Genomic DNA, 21190 nt, shown 5'->3' with positions numbered 1-21190 from the left:
TACAAACATAATAAAAGCAAACCAAATAAGAAATTAAGAAAATATAGAAATAAATAGAACAGAATCATGATGTTTGTCTCATCATTGATCTTTCAAACTCATTACCCTATTTCAAATGCTATTGTCGGAATGCACGTTAAACTCTTTAATATAGGCCTTCAACTACCCATCACAGAAACGCTAATTCAACGTAACAATGCCATGCCAAAAAGTGTATATACAATTATATACAATTTACTACACATTTTAAATGTGCTTATTATTGGTATTCAAAAATAAAAAGAGATAAAGAGCAGGATTTAAAAGTAAACATATCGGCGACAATGAGCTTCGAACCGTAGCCCTCATGATCAGAAGGCAGTAAGCAAACCACTACACTATGGTTGAGCTGTTGTTATTCATGCGAATTTATTTATAACAAGGATAACAAGAATTAATGACGCAATAACGGTCTACCAGAATAATATAACTTAAAAAGTAATATATATTTATTTAACATTATGGTAGACCGTGCTCATTTGGCTTAAATGGAGGAATAATTACCAATAAACATATCAAAGTTAGGAAGGTATGTATAATGTGACCGTGCATATTCAAAATATACGTTAGATAAATGCTGAATACGACCAAAACATGAGTTTTAATGAATGATTCCATTGGATCGAAGCTCGATAACACAATACAGTAGCATTGCAATGATAGGATTAAATACGCTGAAATCGAGTGCAATTGTCATCAGTCTCCCGGTGGCATATAGTTACTGGCTTTGCTTCTCGACCCCGAGATCTCGAGTTCGAATCCATGTAATGCTATTTTTCTTTCTTTTTTTAAATTCTTTTTGTCTTTCTTTCTTTCTTTCTTTCTTTTTTTTTTCTTTTTCTTTCTTTCTTTCTTTTTTTTCTTTTTTCCTTTATGTTGCCAATTTACATTTACATTTATCAATGAACTAAAGGGAAACAATTGTTTTGTTTTATGATTTTTTGTTTGTTATTTCAGTAGGTATTTTTAACTGATTGTACTCTATATTTCCAATATGATTTAATTTTGATTAGTTTTGAATTGTTTTAAAAGTGAATTTTGAGATAATGCGCTTATAATAGCAATCATGTGTCAAATATGCCTTAAATAATGCATATATTACAGCGTTTTGATACCTAAAATATTTAGTTTGACAAAAATGACAATTAAAGTAACCAAAATATGCGCAATGTTATTTGTTTTAAATTAGTGAAAAATCATGTCAATCGAGCAACGCGTTTGCGAGTTATGGTAATTTTACTGAAAGTAATAGATTATTTTTTTTCTTCTTCAATACAATCAAGTGCAAATTTCCCTGGGACACTTGTTCATATTTCGCGCCCTCTGTTCAATAAAACCGGTCATATGAAGTTCACCATGTGATATTTTATTTGTATAGTTTCCAACCTATTTCGAATCCTCCCTCCCCCACCAACCAATGTTGGAGCAAAAATATAGGCCATTTAAAAAATGAGGCGTTTGGTATACAACATTGAATAAGGGGTGCGGGGAGGGTCATTGAACTATGAAAGTGTCCCAGCAAATTTGCACTTGATTGTATAGGGGATGCGAAAAAATAATCTATTAATATCAATAAAATCGCCATAACTCTCGAACGCGTTGCTCGATTTTCATAATTTTTTCAGTGATGTCAAGTTAATTTCATTATGCATTACATGATAAGCCAATTTTTAAAAATTTATTAAAATAAACATTTTTTGAATATCTAACCCTGCAATGCATGCATTTTTCAAGGAATATTTGACACATTGATTGCTTATATTAGAGTGGACATATAAATTCTCCTTTGGTAGAATTTACAAACATAATAAAAGCAAACCAAATAAGAAATTAAGAAAATATAGAAATAAATAGAACAGAATCATGATGTTTGTCTCATCATTGATCTTTCAAACTCATTACCCTATTTCAAATGCTATTGTCGGAATGCACGTTAAACTCTTTAATATAGGCCTTCAACTACCCATCACAGAAACGCTAATTCAACGTAACAATGCCATGCCAAAAAGTGTATATACAATTATATACAATTTACTACACATTTTAAATGTGCTTATTATTGGTATTCAAAAATAAAAAAGAGATAAAGAGCAGGATTTAAAAGTAAACATATCGGCGACAATGAGCTTCGAACCGTAGCCCTCATGATCAGAAGGCAGTAAGCAAACCACTACACTATGGTTGAGCTGTTGTTATTCATGCGAATTTATTTATAACAAGGATAACAAGAATTAATGACGCAATAACGGTCTACCAGAATAATATAACTTAAAAAGTAATATATATTTATTTAACATTATGGTAGACCGTGCTCATTTGGCTTAAATGGAGGAATAATTACCAATAAACATATCAAAGTTAGGAAGGTATGTATAATGTGACCGTGCATATTCAAAATATACGTTAGATAAATGCTGAATACGACCAAAACATGAGTTTTAATGAATGATTCCATTGGATCGAAGCTCGATAACACAATACAGTAGCATTGCAATGATAGGATTAAATACGCTGAAATCGAGTGCAATTGTCATCAGTCTCCCGGTGGCATATAGTTACTGGCTTTGCTTCTCGACCCCGAGATCTCGAGTTCGAATCCATGTAATGCTATTTTTCTTTCTTTTTTTTAAATTCTTTTTGTCTTTCTTTCTTTCTTTCTTTCTTTTTTTCTTTTCTTTCTTTCTTTCTTTTTTTCTTTTTTTTTTCCTTTATGTTGCCAATTTACATTTACATTTATCAATGAACTAAAGGGAAACAATTGTTTTGTTTTATGATTTTTTGTTTGTTATTTCAGTAGGTATTTTTAACTGATTGTACTCTATATTTCCAATATGATTTAATTTTGATTAGTTTTGAATTGTTTTAAAAGTGAATTTTGAGATAATGCGCTTATAATAGCAATCATGTGTCAAATATGCCTTAAATAATGCATATATTACAGCGTTTTGATACCTAAAATATTTAGTTTGACAAAAATGACAATTAAAGTAACCAAAATATGCGCAATGTTATTTGTTTTAAATTAGTGAAAAAATCATGTCAATCGAGCAACGCGTTTGCGAGTTATGGTAATTTTACTGAAAGTAATAGATTATTTTTTGTCTTCTTCAATACAATCAAGTGCAAATTTCCCTGGGACACTTGTTCATATTTCGCGCCCTCTGTTCAATAAAACCGGTCATATGAAGTTCACCATGTGATATTTTATTTGTATAGTTTCCAACCTATTTCGAATCCCCTCCTCCCCACCAACCAATGTTGGAGCAAAAATATAGGCCATTTAAAAATGAGGCGTTTGGTATACAACATTGAATAAGGGGTGCGGGAGGGTCATTGAACTATGAAAGTGTCCCAGCAAATTTGCACTTGATTGTATAGGGGATGCGAAAAATAATCTATTAATATCAATAAAATCGCCATAACTCTCGAACGCGTTGCTCGATTTTCATAATTTTTTCAGTGATGTCAAGTTAATTTCATTATGCATTACATGATAAGCCAATTTTTAAAAATTTATTAAAATAAACATTTTTTGAATATCTAACCCTGCAATGCATGCATTTTTCAAGGAATATTTGACACATTGATTGCTTATATTAGAGTGGACATATAAATTCTCCTTTGGTAGAATTTACAAACATAATAAAAGCAAACCAAATAAGAAATTAAGAAAATATAGAAATAAATAGAACAGAATCATGATGTTTGTCTCATCATTGATCTTTCAAACTCATTACCCTATTTCAAATGCTATTGTCGGAATGCACGTTAAACTCTTTAATATAGGCCTTCAACTACCCATCACAGAAACGCTAATTCAACGTAACAATGCCATGCCAAAAAGTGTATATACAATTATATACAATTTACTACACATTTTAAATGTGCTTATTATTGGTATTCAAAAATAAAAAAGAGATAAAGAGCAGGATTTAAAAGTAAACATATCGGCGACAATGAGCTTCGAACCGTAGCCCTCATGATCAGAAGGCAGTAAGCAAACCACTACACTATGGTTGAGCTGTTGTTATTCATGCGAATTTATTTATAACAAGGATAACAAGAATTAATGACGCAATAACGGTCTACCAGAATAATATAACTTAAAAAGTAATATATATTTATTTAACATTATGGTAGACCGTGCTCATTTGGCTTAAATGGAGGAATAATTACCAATAAACATATCAAAGTTAGGAAGGTATGTATAATGTGACCGTGCATATTCAAAATATACGTTAGATAAATGCTGAATACGACCAAAACATGAGTTTTAATGAATGATTCCATTGGATCGAAGCTCGATAACACAATACAGTAGCATTGCAATGATAGGATTAAATACGCTGAAATCGAGTGCAATTGTCATCAGTCTCCCGGTGGCATATAGTTACTGGCTTTGCTTCTCGACCCCGAGATCTCGAGTTCGAATCCATGTAATGCTATTTTTCTTTCTTTTTTTTAATTCTTTTTGTCTTTCTTTCTTTCTTTCTTTCTTTTTTCTTTCTTTTTCTTTCTTTCTTTTTTTTTTTCTTTTTTCCTTTATGTTGCCAATTTACATTTACATTTATCAATGAACTAAAGGGAAACAATTGTTTTGTTTTATGATTTTTTGTTTGTTATTTCAGTAGGTATTTTTAACTGATTGTACTCTATATTTCCAATATGATTTAATTTTGATTAGTTTTGAATTGTTTTAAAAGTGAATTTTGAGATAATGCGCTTATAATAGCAATCATGTGTCAAATATGCCTTAAATAATGCATATATTACAGCGTTTTGATACCTAAAAATATTTAGTTTGACAAAAAATGACAATTAAAGTAACCAAAATATGCGCAATGTTATTTGTTTTAAATTAGTGAAAAAATCATGTCAATCGAGCAACGCGTTTGCGAGTTATGGTAATTTTACTGAAAGTAATAGATTATTTTTTGTCTTCTTCAATACAATCAAGTGCAAATTTCCCTGGGACACTTGTTCATATTTCGCGCCCTCTGTTCAATAAAACCGGTCATATGAAGTTCACCATGTGATATTTTATTTGTATAGTTTCCAACCTATTTCGAATCCTCCTCCCCACCAACCAATGTTGGAGCAAAATATAGGCCATTTAAAAATGAGGCGTTTGGTATACAACATTGAATAAGGGGTGCGGGGAGGTCATTGAACTATGAAAGTGTCCCAGCAAATTTGCACTTGATTGTATAGGGGATGCGAAAAGATAATCTATTAATATCAATAAAATCGCCATAACTCTCGAACGCGTTGCTCGAATTTCATAATTTTTTCAGTGATGTCAAGTTAATTTCATTATGCATTACATGATAAGCCAATTTTTAAAAAATTTATTAAAATAAACATTTTTTTGAATATCTAACCCTGCAATGCATGCATTTTTCAAGGAATATTTGACACATTGATTGCTTATATTAGAGTGGACATATAAATTCTCCTTTGGTAGAATTTACAAACATAATAAAAGCAAACCAAATAAGAAATTAAGAAAATATAGAAATAAATAGAACAGAATCATGATGTTTGTCTCATCATTGATCTTTCAAACTCATTACCCTATTTCAAATGCTATTGTCGGAATGCACGTTAAACTCTTTAATATAGGCCTTCAACTACCCATCACAGAAACGCTAATTCAACGTAACAATGCCATGCCAAAAGTGTATATACAATTAAATGCAATTACACACATTTTAAATGTGCTTATTATTGGTATTCAAAAATAAAAAAAGAGATAAAGAGCAGGATTTAAAAGTAAACATATCGGCGACAATGAGCTTCGAACCGTAGCCCTCATGATCAGAAGGCAGTAAGCAAACCACTACACTATGGTTGAGCTGTTGTTATTCATGCGAATTTATTTATAACAAGGATAACAAGAATTAATGACGCAATAACGGTCTACCAGAATAATATAACTTAAAAAGTAATATATATTTATTTAACATTATGGTAGACCGTGCTCATTTGGCTTAAATGGAGGAATAATTACCAATAAACATATCAAAGTTAGGAAGGTATGTATAATGTGACCGTGCATATTCAAAATATACGTTAGATAAATGCTGAATACGACCAAAACATGAGTTTTAATGAATGATTCCATTGGATCGAAGCTCGATAACACAATACAGTAGCATTGCAATGATAGGATTAAATACGCTGAAATCGAGTGCAATTGTCATCAGTCTCCCGGTGGCATATAGTTACTGGCTTTGCTTCTCGACCCCGAGATCTCGAGTTCGAATCCATGTAATGCTATTTTTCTTTCTTTTTTTTTTTTTGTCTTTCTTTCTTTCTTTCTTTCTTTTTTCTTTTATGTTGCCAATTTACATTTACATTTATCAATGAACTAAAGGGAAACAATTGTTTTGTTTTATGATTTTTTGTTTGTTATTTCAGTAGGTATTTTTAACTGATTGTACTCTATATTTCCAATATGATTTAATTTTGATTAGTTTTGAATTGTTTTAAAAGTGAATTTTGAGATAATGCGCTTATAATAGCAATCATGTGTCAAATATGCCTTAAATAATGCATATATTACAGCGTTTTGATACCTAAAATATTTAGTTTGACAAAAATGACAATTAAAGTAACCAAAATATGCGCAATGTTATTTGTTTTAAATTAGTGAAAAATCATGTCAATCGAGCAACGCGTTTGCGAGTTATGGTAATTTTACTGAAAGTAATAGATTATTTTTTTTTTTTTTTTATACAATCAAGTGCAAATTTCCCTGGGACACTTGTTCATATTTCGCGCCCTCTGTTCAATAAAACCGGTCATATGAAGTTCACCATGTGATATTTTATTTGTATAGTTTCCAACCTATTTCGAATCCTCCTCCCCACCAACCAATGTTGGAGCAAAAATATAGGCCATTTAAAAATGAGGCGTTTGGTATACAACATTGAATAAGGGGTGCGGGAGGGTCATTGAACTATGAAAGTGTCCCAGCAAATTTGCACTTGATTGTATAGGGATGCGAAAAATAATCTATTAATATCAATAAAATCGCCATAACTCTCGAACGCGTTGCTCGATTTTCATAATTTTTTCAGTGATGTCAAGTTAATTTCATTATGCATTACATGATAAGCCAATTTTTAAAAAATTTATTAAAATAAACATTTTTTGAATATCTAACCCTGCAATGCATGCATTTTTCAAGGAATATTTGACACATTGATTGCTTATATTAGAGTGGACATATAAATTCTCCTTTGGTAGAATTTACAAACATAATAAAAGCAAACCAAATAAGAAATTAAGAAAATATAAATAAATAGAACAGAATCATGATGTTTGTCTCATCATTGATCTTTCAAACTCATTACCCTATTTCAAATGCTATTGTCGGAATGCACGTTAAACTCTTTAATATAGGCCTTCAACTACCCATCACAGAAACGCTAATTCAACGTAACAATGCCATGCCAAAAAGTGTATATACAATTATATACAATTTACTACACATTTTAAATGTGCTTATTATTGGTATTCAAAAATAAAAAAGAGATAAAGAGCAGGATTTAAAAGTAAACATATCGGCGACAATGAGCTTCGAACCGTAGCCCTCATGATCAGAAGGCAGTAAGCAAACCACTACACTATGGTTGAGCTGTTGTTATTCATGCGAATTTATTTATAACAAGGATAACAAGAATTAATGACGCAATAACGGTCTACCAGAATAATATAACTTAAAAAGTAATATATATTTATTTAACATTATGGTAGACCGTGCTCATTTGGCTTAAATGGAGGAATAATTACCAATAAACATATCAAAGTTAGGAAGGTATGTATAATGTGACCGTGCATATTCAAAATATACGTTAGATAAATGCTGAATACGACCAAAACATGAGTTTTAATGAATGATTCCATTGGATCGAAGCTCGATAACACAATACAGTAGCATTGCAATGATAGGATTAAATACGCTGAAATCGAGTGCAATTGTCATCAGTCTCCCGGTGGCATATAGTTACTGGCTTTGCTTCTCGACCCCGAGATCTCGAGTTCGAATCCATGTAATGCTATTTTTCTTTCTTTTTTTAAATTCTTTTTGTCTTTCTTTCTTTCTTTCTTTCTTTTTCTTTCTTTTCTTTCTTTCTTTCTTTTTTCTTTTTTCCTTTATGTTGCCAATTTACATTTACATTTATCAATGAACTAAATGGAAACAATTGTTTTGTTTTATGATTTTTGTTTGTTATTTCAGTAGGTATTTTTAACTGATTGTACTCTATATTTCCAATATGATTTAATTTTGATTAGTTTTGAATTGTTTTAAAAGTGAATTTTGAGATAATGCGCTTATAATAGCAATCATGTGTCAAATATGCCTTAAATAATGCATATATTACAGCGTTTTGATACCTAAAAATATTTAGTTTGACAAAAATGACAATTAAAGTAACCAAAATATGCGCAATGTTATTTGTTTTAAATTAGTGAAAAAATCATGTCAATCGAGCAACGCGTTTGCGAGTTATGGTAATTTTACTGAAAGTAATAGATTATTTTTGTCTTCTTCAATACAATCAAGTGCAAATTTCCTGGGACACTTGTTCATATTTCGCGCCCTCTGTTCAATAAAACCGGTCATATGAAGTTCACCATGTGATATTTTATTTGTATAGTTTCCAACCTATTTCGAATCCCCTCCCTCCCCCACCAACCAATGTTGGAGCAAAAATATAGGCCATTTAAAAAATGAGGCGTTTGGTATACAACATTGAATAAGGGGTGCGGGGAGGGTCATTGAACTATGAAAGTGTCCCAGCAAATTTGCACTTGATTGTAGGCATATTAAGGCTGGTTCAAAGTGAATATTCGAAGGCGAATATTCGGCTTCGAATACGTTTTGGGCGTCAAAATATATGCGGCTTCGAATATAAAACTATGAACCGGAGAAAGATATATTTCTACAATTCATAGCGTTGCCCGACTGTTAACAAGTATTGCCCGTTGACCAAGGTAAGCAAAATTTAGAGAATTTCTTTAACGAAGTTAATAAAATCATAATAGGTAAACTCCATTGAACTATTGTCATGATTTAATGTCTGTATAAATGGGTCAAATAGGAGCAGTGGCGTAACCAGTGGGGGCCGGGGTGCAAGCTGCCCCCGGACACAAAAAAACCTGGAAGAAGAGTCCCCGGAAGATTCAAAAATTGGGAAGGGGAAAGAGAAAAAGAGGAAGAAAAAGAGGGAAGAGAAAGGGAAAGAAGAGAATAAATGGGAAGGAGAAGAAAAAAGGAAAAAGAGGGAAGAGAAAGAGGAAAGAAGAAAAGAAAAAGAGGGAAGAAAAGGGGAAGGAGAAGAGAAAAGGGAAGGGACTCAAGGGAGAAGAAAAGGGAAAGAAAGAGAGAAGAAGATCTATAGGCCTACTACTTTCATTGTGAAATTTGTACTCTGAAACACTGATATTTTCTAATATGCCAAAACCAGGAGCTTCATGGCGCTCAGCCCCCCCCCCCCTGACCCCGCCTGGGCTTTGCCCCTGGACCCCTGGACCCCACCGACTCCACCCGTTTAACGCTTCGTAGCAAGCGAGCGTTCTCTTGAATATAAATACTAAAACTTTTGATCAGAAATTGGGCAATTTTTCAATCTTGCCCCCCGGATGGTCAGGTCTGGTTACGCCCCTGACCTGAATAGGAGTCAAAAAGATTTGGTTTTCGGGGCATTTACGACCTGCCTGTAACAGGCGCGGAGGTTGACCCATACCTTCTTGTAGGTTTCAACTGCAAAGCAAATCAAGAAATGAATGAGTAATAGATAAATAAATAAATTAAATAAATAAATAAATAAATAAATAAAAAATAAATAAATAGGGCCTAAGTCAATAAATAAGTCAATAAAAAAATTAATAAATAAATATATATATATATATATATATAAATATATATAAATAAATAAATAAATAAATAATTAAATAAATAAATAAATAAATATAAATAAATAAATAAATAAATAAATAAATAAATAAATAAATAAATAAATAAATATATAAATAAATATATAAATATCATAAGATATGATTGAAGCGACGACAAATATGACAGCCCTCACAAGTGTTATATATGAGACCACCCACGGTGACCCACCAAATATATATCTGTCGAGTTCAACAAAATTCAACTCCCACAAATATATTTCCGGTGAATACTTTTTTCATTGGCTGATATCCACTTGAGATCGGTATCATCAAAGTAGTATTGCTCTCATTTCATGATTCATTGAGCAATCAATTTTGGCATTTGACCGAAATACGCGTCAAAAGATAAAAGTCTCGTTCCGAACTTGTGTAGGCCTACATTGCTAGGGCCTAAGTGTGTTTTAATGCCTGATTCACAAATTATAGAAATAAACAAGAATTTATTTTAAAAGAACACGCAATGATAGGGTACCAACGCTCGTGGTTTTGGTTGTTCTGCATAGTTTATGAAGAGATTCATTGCAAAGCGCTATATATCCATTCCTACATATTACTTATTTTGCCCTCTTTATTATTAATTATAATTATGAATTTGATTGATAACAACGCATTACATCTTTATTCGGCCCAAAATAACAAAAATGGGTGAACTTCCATGGCAAACGTATTTTATATCAATAACCAATGATTTACCACCCCGGACCCTCACACGTCATCTGCCAGGGGCAGATGCATATGGGGACCTAGAACTGGGGCCAAACATTATTTATGTAAAACCGGTGTGGAGGCATAAATCTGAATTTGGAGTTAGACTTTTTTTCTGCATCAGTCGATTTAAATAGAGCTACGTTAATATGGAAACATTCACTTGTACATTTAGGTTATGTTTGTAAGCCTAAATATCATATTATTTGCATAAAACATTTACTAATCATTACTAACCGCACTAATAAGGGGGCACACCACTAAATCAATGCGCAGTAGGTCTATTTATTGTGGGACATTGGAGCACATCAGACATGTCGAATAGGATTCTGAATACGAAGAATGTCCTTCTGATATCAAATAATTTTGATTTTTTGAAATTCGCAATGAAATACACATTTTATGGCAAATGATTAAAAATTGATATTTTTGATATTTAACAGTACTCAAATGAAACTTAATAAATCTGATGATTTATACTTATAGTGTATGTAGGTGGGATGAAAAGCCGACAATCAATTGACAATTTTGACCTTTCGTATTGAAGATATGGATTTTTTTCCATATTTTTTTGTAATTGACCTTTCGTATTGAAGATATGGATTTTTTTCCACAAAACACCAAAAAAATTAGGTCTTTTAAAGAAAAAAAATCCATATCTTCAATATGAAAGGGCAAAATTTTCAATTGATCGCCGGCTTTTCCTCCCTGCTACATACACTTTAAGAAAATATCATTAGATTTATAATATTTACTTCGAGGACTGTTATATATCAATATGTGAAAAATATCACATTCTAATAATTTGTCATAAAATTTGTATTATATATCGTGAATTTCAAAAAATGTAAATTATTTGATATCAGAAAGACATTCTTCGTATTCATAATGTAATTCGATATGTCTGATGTGCTCTCATGTCCCACAAAAATACTGTCGAAACGCTCAAAACGCTCATTCCAGATCCTTTAATTTTCATTGGGGATTTTTGAAATCATCGTTCGTCGAACGATATTCAGGTGACCTCGAGCCTTTCATATAAATCAATAGTATCTCGCTATCAGTTGCGCGATATTTAATCCGATTCAACTCATATTTTATTCGTTGCCGTATATATTTTGACGTCACAAAAAGTATTCGAAGCCGAATATTCGTCTTCGAATATGCACTATGAACCGACCCTTAGATTATCTATTTTCACTTTGCTTTAGAAAGTAGGGCCTAAACAGGGTATTATTTATATGATAATGGAGTTTGTTTCTTGTTATTCGAATAATATACATCAAGACTTCCTAGGCATCCAACACCAAACTCTGTTTAGATTATTTAGACAAATAGCATACACGTGTGAACATAGGCCTATACTCATTTTCCAATAGCCCGCAAAACTCAAATATCGCTAATCTGGACTGAATGCTTCAGCATTATACTTAAGCGTCAGAGCTATTCGAAAAGAGAAGGGGGACCAGGGGCGGCGCCAGGGTATTTTGATAGGGGGGGGGGGCAAAACAATTTTTGAAATTTGTTATGCGGCGCAATAGCGCTGCCTGTCGCACTTGCGCGACACAGGGGGTGTCTGAGGGGGATGTTCAAAATGAAAGCACAAATGAAGCCATTTGATGCACCATTTTAGGGTTATTTATTTATTTTCCAACCGCATATTTTTATGGATTTCATTCACGGGCCCGACTTTCAGCCCGCTGGTTTTAGGTATGGACCTACTCTAGTAAATCCAGCACCTTTTGGCAACAAAATAAGTTCATGGTACAAATGTGCATGAAGTGGAAATGTTAAAGAAGCGCGAAAAAATTGTCAATTTTTAGGCTAAAATGGCCAAATATGAGGTTACTTTGGTCAGAAACCCATACAGGCGTCAACATTGGGGAATGATTGTATCCATGACCATCTACCCTATCAAAATATTGGGGGGATTTATACCCCACACCCCGGGTCGGATCTAGCCTATGCCTCTGGTCGCAACGCGGTGTGTTAAAGGAGTATTTCGTGATCCTAGCATCCTCTTTTTATGACATTTTTCAGTACATATCCACGAAAAAAGCATATTCCCAAAATTTCAGTTGATTCCGATATTGCGTTTGCGAGTTATGCCTGATTATGTGTATTACACTACTCCATAGACAATACGTTGTAATTTCGTTCTGGTGCACCAGAACGAAATTCAAATTTCACGATATCTTTGCTAAACGAATTAATCTGCAAGAAATATTTTGTACATAAACATTATGTAGCCAGAGGTTTCCAGTGATACAAAAATCTCACTTTTTTGGAGAAAATTGGGGGGATGAGGCTGTGGATCACGAAGTGCCCCTTTAAGTCAGTTGCATTGTATATGATATGCCGGGTTTTTTTTATAAATTGGCACGATAAAATGATATGAATGGGGGTGTCTTGAGGTTATATTTCAAACTGAAAGCCGAAATCAGGAGCGTAGGCGGGAAGTAGTCGCCCCCTATGATCACTAAAAGCCGGAAAGGTCCACTTTGCGAGCGTAGCGAGCAAAAAAACAGTTTTTTTAATGCTTTTTCAGTCAGAAAAGGACAACATTTGCCCATTTGCGAGTGTAGCGAGTGTAGGTTCTGGTAGGGTACCTGCAGGTAATATGGGACCATTAAGGACGTTTAGCTTATGTGCATAAAAACTATAGAAGATATGCCCAAAAGAGATTGTTATGATGAACAACCTGTCCTTTAAGATTAATAAAACAGGCAATGTTATCTTGTTTTTATGTTTGTTTGGACGCTATGACGTCAAAATGACGTCCTCGTCAAGTGTCCCATATTACCTGCATGTGCAGGTAATATGGGCCACTGTGTTATCTCTATGGTGAAAATCAAAATGTTCAGAAAATCACTCTTTTGTTCTAAAAACATTTTTGTTACATGATTTTGAATGTTAAATGCAAATTTCAACAAGAAAATTCAATTTTCTAAATAGTTTTGCTTTTCGCATTGACAATGCACGCAATTTCCTATGTGTCCCATATTACCTGCACCCATTCAGTTGAAAATCAGAGAAAATAATCATTTATAAAAGGAAAGTGCCACTTTTCAGTGGAATTTTACCTGCTGATAAGCTTAAGGGCTGGGGTATGAACGTTTGGACAGTATTTATTTTGGGACATCAGAGCACATCAGACATATCGAATTGCATTCTGAATACGAAGAATGTCATTCTGATATCAAATAATTTTGATTTTTGAAATTCGCAATTTAATACACATTTTATGGCAAATCATTAAAATTGATATTTTTGATATTTAACAGTACCTGAAGTAAACTTTATAAATCTGATGATTTATACTTAAAGTGTATGTAGGTGGGATGAAAAGCCGACGATCAATTGAAAATTTTGACCTTTCGTATTGAAGATATGGATTTTTTTTTCCAAAACAACAAAAAAAATTAGGTCTTTTTGGGAAAAAAATCCATATCTTCAATATGAAAGGTCAAAATTTTCAATTGACCGTCGGCTTTTCCTCCCTGCTACATACACTTTCAGAATATATCATTAGATTTATATAATTTGCTTCGAGGACTGTTATATATCAAAAATTTGAAAAATATCAAATTTTTATAATTTGTCATAAAATTTGTATTATATTGTGATTTTCAAAAATGAAAATTATTTGATATCAGGAAGACATGCTTCGTATTCAGAATGCAATTCGATAGGTCTGAGGTGCTCTCATGTCCCACAAAAAATACTGTCGAAACGCAATAAACGCTCATTTTAGATCCCTTAACCCATCACCTAAAGATCATAAAAAGTGACAAATGCACCCTCAGTACCAGAGTATTTGGATACACAATCATAAAATGTGGCGTCATTGATTTTATATCAGGCCAAAAAAACGACGTAAATTTTTGGGCAATTTCACTCTTTTTGGCATTGATCATTACTCGTTGACTGCCGATAAAACGCCCAATAAAGACTTAGTCACCGGACCGCGCCGGCCAGTTAAAGTACATGCCCTATCACACCACTCCACACCATACATAAATTCTCCCAGTCACATTTCCCAAATATGAAATTAAAAAAGTCAAATTTTAATTTAGTTCTTTTAAAGTTTGGCAGAGGCGGGGTTCGAACTCACGGCGCAACGCTTAGTACTCTATGAGCCTAGCGCCTTAGACCACTTGTCTTCTTGTTATTCAGCTGAAACTTATTTAAAAATATAATCGCAACTTCAACATAGGCCTACCACGTGACAAGCAAAGGCAGAAAACGTATTATATTTTGGAATTTTATCTGCTTAAAACATTAATGTGTATTATAATAGAGCTAAAATTATTTATATTGTTGAATTCTCAAGCGCATAGAGACAATTAATACGAGCGTCCTATGATACATACACAATACATAAAATCGATTTTGATCTTCGGCATTACTCGGTGACCTCCGATAAAACGCCCAATATGTCCATTCATCCATATAATAATAGCAATCAGATTTTTGGATGGATGTTTTACACAGTGATTGGAGAAGAAGCTATGTAAATAATCAAAAGTACATGTCTACAAATTGACAAGGACAACTCCTTTTGTCAAAATTGTTTTCACCTATTGCTCAGTATGTTAATTAATCCGATTAATTACGTAATTTCGCCAGCGTATGATATATCAGTACTAATATGTAGGCCCAAGGAGGTTAGATATAGAAAGAAGAGGAAATAGATTACGTATCGCATATTGGTCCTTTGTGCCTATTAGAGTTTCCGCCAAGGGAGGAAGAAAAAAAAGGAGGAAGGAGGAGAGAGAGAGGAGAGGAGACCGATGGAGTCACAGGGCTCTAAATTACATAGGCGTAGATCGGGGGATAAATGCCACAATATTTTGCCAGGGGGATGGTCAATATAATCACCCCCCCAATATTGACGCCTGTGTATTGGTTTGTGTCGAAATTAACCTCATATTTGGCCATTTTATAGCCACAGAATGCCATTTTAGCGCTTTGCGCGAATTTATTCCACTTTTGTCCCATATTTCACCAGTTTAGTTTCAATAGGCCTATGCTAAAATTTTCGCGCGCATTTGTACCATAAGATCTCACACCACCAAATCAGAGTCCCATAGAGATATGTGCTAAATTTGCCTTAAGAAAACATCATTTTTTCTTCACAGGAGCGACTCAGTTTTAAGCGACAGCTATGATGGTTGAAATCAGCCCTTGCATGATCCCTCTGGCTGGGAAAAAATATAGGTTGACCGTCATTATTTTTTACGACTGGCCCTCAAAGTCTACGATGTCTGGGAATTTCCTATTTTTCAGGCAAAACCATGCCGGTGTTTCTGTAAAGAAAAGGCTGCTTAAAATCATTAAAAGTTATTCGATCTCTCCCATCTGTGGTACACTTGCAGGAATTAATATTACTAATCATGACCAATCCAAATTTGGCTAAAATTATGCAAATTTCTGCTCATTTTAATGCTTAAATTCAGAATCAATGGGTTTTTCTGAGAAGTGAAATTCAAGGGCGCACAACCATATATACTATTTGGTGGTGTGAAATCTGAATGATGCAAAATGTTTCTGATTATCCTTAATTTCAGACTATTTTAATCTAATTAACTTATTTTTAGCATAATTTGAGCAAGAAGCTGGTTAAAATTTTTTTTTCAAGCAGAATCATTGTGTCTGTGACATCTGCTATCTACTGAAGATAGCATTGTGATTACCATGTTAAAAATTCACCAAGACTTAGGCTTTCAGCAATTTACAGTCAAGAGGGACAAGTAACCAGGCAGACACACAAAAACAAAGAAGAACATGACCACAATGTCTGAATTATAAGTGTTCAATTATATGGCCTATTAGTGAAATCTTTTAAGATTAAAGTCTACCCCCCATAACCTTACCTGATCCATAGACACATTTTATGAGCTCCAACCAGTGCCCTAGCCCACGTGCCACCATATACTGATGTCTTCTACATCTGGCACTGAGTCATTGCATACCATCATGATTGTAAACATTACCTGGGTTACCAGTATAGAATCATAAGCTTAGCCTACCCCCCAACCAACACACAAACCGTAAGCTTACCTGATCCAGGCGCCTATTTCATGAGTTCCGACCAGTACCCTAGCACCATACTGCAATGTCTTCTCTATCTGGCACTGAGTCATTGCATGCCATTGTTGATGTAAGCTTAAAAATATTATGATTACATTGCATGGGCCTAAGTCACTCTACGAAATGGAATCTTTCACTCAAACACACATTTTGGGTCATAAACTCACCTTAGCACTGGTATATTAGTAGCAAATGTTGCAGTTCTCTTCAATTTTAGCCTTTAATTACATAAATTCAGTCAATGCACTTCTTCGGTGAATCCAAACACGAATTAGGCACAGGGCTAACTTGCTCAATCAAAAGTTGAGACTCACACACACAGCTCCATGAATGATGCAAAATGTTTCTGATTATCCTTAATTTCAGACTATTTTAATCTAATTAACTTATTTTTAGCATAATTTGAGCAAGAAGCTGGTTAAATTTTTTTTTCAAGCAGAATCATTGTGTCTGTGACATCTGCTATCTACTGAAGATAGCATTGTGATTACCATGTTAAAAGTTCACCAAGACTTAGGCTTTCAGCAATTTACAGTCAAGAGGGACAAGTAACCAGGCAGACACACAAAAACAAAGAAGAACATGACCACAATGTCTGAATTATAAGTGTTCAATTATATGGCCTATTAGTGAAATCTTAAGTCTACCCCCCCATAAGCTTACCTGATCCATAGACACATTTTATGAGCTCCAACCAGTGCCCTAGCCCACGTGCCACCATATACTGATGTCTTCTACATCTGGCACTGAGTCATTGCATACCATCATGATTGTAAACATTACCTGGGTTACCAGTAGTGGAATCATAAGCTTAGCCTACCCCCCAACCAACACACAAACCGTAAGCTTACCTGATCCAGGCGCCTATTTCATGAGTTCCGACAAGTACCCTAGCACCATACTGCAATGTCTTCTCTATCTGGCACTGAGTCATTGCATGCCATTGTTGATGTAAGCTTAAAAATATTATGATTACATTGCATGGGCCTAAGTCACTCTACGAAATGGAATCTTTCACTCAAACACACATTTTGGGTCATAAACTCACCTTAGCACTGGTATATTAGTAGCAAATGTTGCAGTTCTCTTCAATTTTAGCCTTTAATTACATAAATTCAGTCAAAGCACTTCTTCGGTGAATCCAAACACGAATTAGGCACAGGGCTAACTTGCTCAATCAAAAGTTGAGACTCACACACACAGCTCCATTCAGATCTCACACCACCAAATCAGAGTCCCATAGAGATATGTGCTAAATTTGCCTTAAGAAAACATCATTTTTTCTTCACAGGAGCGACTCAGTTTTAAGCGACAGCTATGATGGTTGAAATCAGCCCTTGCATGATCCCTCTGGCTGGGAAAAAATATAGGTTGACCGTCATTATTTTTTACGACTGGCCCTCAAAGTCTACGATGTCTGGGAATTTCCTATTTTTCAGGCAAAACCATGCCGGTGTTTCTGTAAAGAAAAGGCTGCTTAAAATCATTAAAAGTTATTCGATCTCTCCCATCTGTGGTACACTTGCAGGAATTAATATTACTAATCATGACCAATCCAAATTTGGCTAAAATTATGCAAATTTCTGCTCATTTTAATGCTTAAATTCAGAATCAATGGGTTTTTCTGAGAAGTGAAATTCAAGGGCGCACAACCATATATACTATTTGGTGGTGTGAAATCTGAATGATGCAAAATGTTTCTGATTATCCTTAATTTCAGACTATTTTAATCTAATTAACTTATTTTTAGCATAATTTGAGCAAGAAGCTGGTTAAAATTTTTTTTTTCAAGCAGAATCATTGTGTCTGTGACATCTGCTATCTACTGAAGATAGCATTGTGATTACCATGTTAAAAATTCACCAAGACTTAGGCTTTCAGCAATTTACAGTCAAGAGGGACAAGTAACCAGGCAGACACACAAAAACAAAGAAGAACATGACCACAATGTCTGAATTATAAGTGTTCAATTATATGGCCTATTAGTGAAATCTTTTAAGATTAAAGTCTACCCCCCATAACCTTACCTGATCCATAGACACATTTTATGAGCTCCAACCAGTGCCCTAGCCCACGTGCCACCATATACTGATGTCTTCTACATCTGGCACTGAGTCATTGCATACCATCATGATTGTAAACATTACCTGGGTTACCAGTATAGAATCATAAGCAGCCTACCCCCCAACCAACACACAAACCGTAAGCTTACCTGATCCAGGCGCCTATTTCATGAGTTCCGACCAGTACCCTAGCACCATACTGCAATGTCTTCTCTATCTGGCACTGAGTCATTGCATGCCATTGTTGATGTAAGCTTAAAAATATTATGATTACATTGCATGGGCCTAAGTCACTCTACGAAATGGAATCTTTCACTCAAACACACATTTTGGGTCATAAACTCACCTTAGCACTGGTATATTAGTAGCAAATGTTGCAGTTCTCTTCAATTTTAGCCTTTAATTACATAAATTCAGTCAATGCACTTCTTCGGTGAATCCAAACACGAATTAGGCACAGGGCTAACTTGCTCAATCAAAGTTGAGACTCACACACACAGCTCCATGAATGATGCAAAATGTTTCTGATTATCCTTAATTTCAGACTATTTTAATCTAATTAACTTATTTTTAGCATAATTTGAGCAAGAAGCTGGTTAAATTTTTTTTTTCAAGCAGAATCATTGTGTCTGTGACATCTGCTATCTACTGAAGATAGCATTGTGATTACCATGTTAAAAATTCACCAAGACTTAGGCTTTCAGCAATTTACAGTCAAGAGGGACAAGTAACCAGGCAGACACACAAAAACAAAGAAGAACATGACCACAATGTCTGAATTATAAGTGTTCAATTATATGGCCTATTAGTGAAATCTTAAGTCTACCCCCCCATAAGCTTACCTGATCCATAGACACATTTTATGAGCTCCAACCAGTGCCCTAGCCCACGTGCCACCATGCATATACTGATGTCTTCTACATCTGGCACTGAGTCATTGCATACCATCATGATTGTAAACATTACCTGGGTTACCAGTAGTGGAATCATAAGCTTAGCCTACCCCCCCCCCCAACACACACAAACCGTAAGCTTACCTGATCCAGGCGCCTATTTCATGAGTTCCGACCAGTACCCTAGCACCATACTGCAATGTCTTCTCTATCTGGCACTGAGTCATTGCATGCCATTGTTGATGTAAGCTTAAAAAATATTATGATTACATTGCATGGGCCTAAGTCACTCTACGAAATGGAATCTTTCACTCAAACACACATTTTGGGTCATAAACTCACCTTAGCACTGGTATATTAGTAGCAAATGTTGCAGTTCTCTTCAATTTTAGCCTTTAATTACATAAATTCAGTCAAAGCACTTCTTCGGTGAATCCAAACACGAATTAGGCACAGGGCTAACTTGCTCAATCAAAAGTTGAGACTCACACACACAGCTCCATTCAGATCTCACACCACCAAATCAGAGTCCCATAGAGATATGTGCTAAATTTGCCTTAAGAAAACATCATTTTTTCTTCACAGGAGCGACTCAGTTTTAAGCGACAGCTATGATGGTTGAAATCAGCCCTTGCCTGATCCCTCTGGCTGGGAAAAAATATAGGTTGACCGTCATTATTTTTTACGACTGGCCCTCAAAGTCTACGATGTCTGGGAATTTCCTATTTTTCAGGCAAAACCATGCCGGTGTTTCTGTAAAGAAAAGGCTGCTTAAAATCATTAAAAGTTATTCGATCTCTCCCATCTGTGGTACACTTGCAGGAATTAATATTACTAATCATGACCAATCCAAATTTGGCTAAAATTATGCAAATTTCTGCTCATTTTAATGCTTAAATTCAGAATCAATGGGTTTTTCTGAGAAGTGAAATTCAAGGGCGCACAACCATATATACTATTTGGTGGTGTGAAATCTGAATGATGCAAAATGTTTCTGATTATCCTTAATTTCAGACTATTTTAATCTAATTAACTTATTTTAGCATAATTTGAGCAAGAAGCTGGTTAAAATTTTTTTTTTTCAAGCAGAATCATTGTGTCTGTGACATCTGCTATCTACTGAAGATAGCATTGTGATTACCATGTTAAAAATTCACCAAGACTTAGGCTTTCAGCAATTTACAGTCAAGAGGGACAAGTAACCAGGCAGACACACAAAAACAAAGAAGAACATGACCACAATGTCTGAATTATAAGTGTTCAATTATATGGCCTATTAGTGAAATCTTTTAAGATTAAAGTCTACCCCCCCCATAACCTTACCTGATCCATAGACACATTTTATGAGCTCCAACCAGTGCCCTAGCCCACGTGCCACCATATACTGATGTCTTCTACATCTGGCACTGAGTCATTGCATACCATCATGAT

Source organism: Amphiura filiformis, chromosome 7, assembly GCF_039555335.1.
Source record: "Amphiura filiformis chromosome 7, Afil_fr2py, whole genome shotgun sequence".
NCBI classification, from domain to species: domain Eukaryota; kingdom Metazoa; phylum Echinodermata; class Ophiuroidea; order Amphilepidida; family Amphiuridae; genus Amphiura; species Amphiura filiformis.
Note: the sequence above shows the minus strand (reverse complement) of the source record.